A 2,493-nucleotide genomic window follows, 5' to 3' on the forward strand; every position below is an offset into this window, starting at 1 on the left:
CTGCCTTAGTCGAGATCCAGAGGCTTGACGCGGCTGTCGAGGGCCCAAGTGCGGCGCTGGCTTCCTCCTTTGAGGTGGAGGTCCTTCTGCCCATGTCGCCGTCTGGGGCCGGGCCAGATTCTGTCGAGGGTGGAAAGGACGCCGAGTGTGCCGCTCCTCCCCCTGCCGATGTCTGAGCCTGCAAGAACAGTTTTTAAGTATGCGTATGTTTTTTGCGGCCACTGAGACCAAAACATTTTAATTGTCGGGTTATAAAGCTGTGTTTTCTTTCCTCTCGTTTCGTGTGTTAGGACTTGTTCGGTAGCAGAATCGCTTATCCGAGCGTGAGTTACTTTTCGCGGAAGGTGATGAGTGAGGTATCCGTATCCCGGAGGCGTAGGAGTTCCTCGGCTCGGTCGGCCATGCCGCTTACGTGTTCTCCCGTCGTCTTTAGGATTCTGTTATCGACGCAGTCGAAAAGGCACGAAAGTCGTTCTGGCAGAAACGTTTTCGAGCGTTAGGACTTGTTCGGTAGCAGAATCGCTTATCCGAGCATGAGCTACTTTTCGCGGAAGGTGATGAGTGAGGTATCCGTATCCCGGAGGCGTAGGAGTCCATCGGCTCGGTCGGCCTTGCCGCTCAAGGTCTCTCTCGCTCGTCTTTAGGATTTTGTTATCGACGTAGTCGAAAAGCGCAAAAGACGTTCTGGTAAAAGACTTTTCCGAAGAAAAATTTGACGCAGAGGGGGTTCCCCCCTTCTAGCCCCCGAGGGAGGGTCGGGCTTTACCGAGGCAAGGCTGATCCTTCCTTGATGGTTAGACTTTATTTATGCATGTAAAGAGAGCGAGATACATGAACGACTTGAAACATTTTAAGGGAAAAAGCGACGTAGCTGTTGGATGTTCCAAGCGTTGTTGTAGACCTCGCCTTGATCGTTGGCCAGCTTGTATGTCCTAGGCTTCAAAATCTTGGCGATGATGAAGGGCCCTTCCCAGGGAGGAGTAAGCTTGTGGCGCCCTCGGGCGTCTTGTCGTAGCCGAAGTACCAAGTCTCCCACTTGGAAGCCTCGGGGCCGAACCCTTCGGGCGTGGTAGCGTCGTAGAGACTGCTGATACCGCGCCGAGTGTAGTAAGGCCACGTCCCGAGCCTCTTCCAGCTGGTCCAACGAATCTTCTCGGTTGGTCTAGTTGCTTTGGTCGTCGTAAGCCTTTGTCCTCGGGGAACCGTATTCTAAGTCTGCGGGTAGGATGGCCTCGGCCCCATAGACTAGAAAGAACAGCGAGAAACCCATGGCCCGGCTCGGCGTCGTCCTTAGACTCCAAACCACCGAGGGTAGCTCTTTTATCCACCGCTTGCCGAACTTATTGAGGTCGTTGTAGATCCTCGGCTTTAGTCCCTGTAAAATCATACCGTTGGCTCGCTCCACCTGCCCATTTGTCGTCGGGTGAGCTACGGCGGCCCAGTCCACACGGATGTGGTGGTCTTCGCAGAAGTCCAGGAACTTCTTCCTAGTGAACTACGTGCCATTGTCGGTGATGATGGAGTTTGGGAACCCAAAGCGATGGATGAAATTTGTAAAGAACGCCACCGCCTGCTCAGACCCGATGCTGGTTAAGGGTAGGACCTCGATCCACTTGGAGAATTTGTCGATGGCGACCAGCAGGTGCTTGAAGCCCCCGGGTGCCTTATGCAGGGGATCGACGAGGTCCAAACCCCATACGGCAAACGACCAAGTGATGGGTATTGCAGGGTCTGAGCGGGCAGGTGCGTTTGTCTCGCGTAGAATTGACACCCTCGGCAGGAGCGTACAATTCTAGTGGCATCGGCCACCGCGGTCGGCCAGTAGAAACCTTGTCGGAAAGCGTTTCCGACGAGGGTCCGAGGTGCTGCATGGTGATCACAAGCCCCCGAGTGTATTTCTTGTAATAGCTCTTGTCCTTGGGCAACGGATATGCATCGTTGGAGAATGCATGAGGGGCTGCGGTGGTACAACTCTTTTTCATCACCCAGTAAAATGAATGACTTGGCGCGGCGAGCCAGTCGCCGAGCTTCGGCCTTGTCGAGGGGCAGTTCTCCTCGGAGGAGATATTGCAGGTACGAGGTCTGCCAGTTTTGGTTTGGCGCAACCCCATTCCGCTCTCCCTCGATGCGCAAGGCCTCACCCTCGGCAGCCGAGGGTACCTCGGGCTAGGCCGAGGTCTCGTCGGGTTCGGGCGCGTTGTCGAGTTTCACGGATGGTTGATATATGTCCCTGGAGAAGACATCTGAGGGGAACTGTCGTTTGCCATGAGGCTATTTTAGCCAGCTCATCCGCAGTCTCGTTGTACCGCCGAGCAACATGGTTGAGTTCCAGCCCGTGGAACTTATCTTCCAAGCGCCGAACTTCGTCGCAATAGGCCTCCATTTTTCGATCGCGGCAGTGGGAGTTCTTCATGACTTGGTCAATGACAAGCTGCGAGTCGCCCCGAGCGTTGAGGCGCCGAACCCCTAGCTCGACGGCGATGCGCAACCCGT

The sequence above is a fragment of the Zea mays genome, chromosome 8, assembly GCF_902167145.1.
Source record: "Zea mays cultivar B73 chromosome 8, Zm-B73-REFERENCE-NAM-5.0, whole genome shotgun sequence".
Classification (NCBI taxonomy): Eukaryota; Viridiplantae; Streptophyta; class Magnoliopsida; order Poales; family Poaceae; genus Zea; species Zea mays.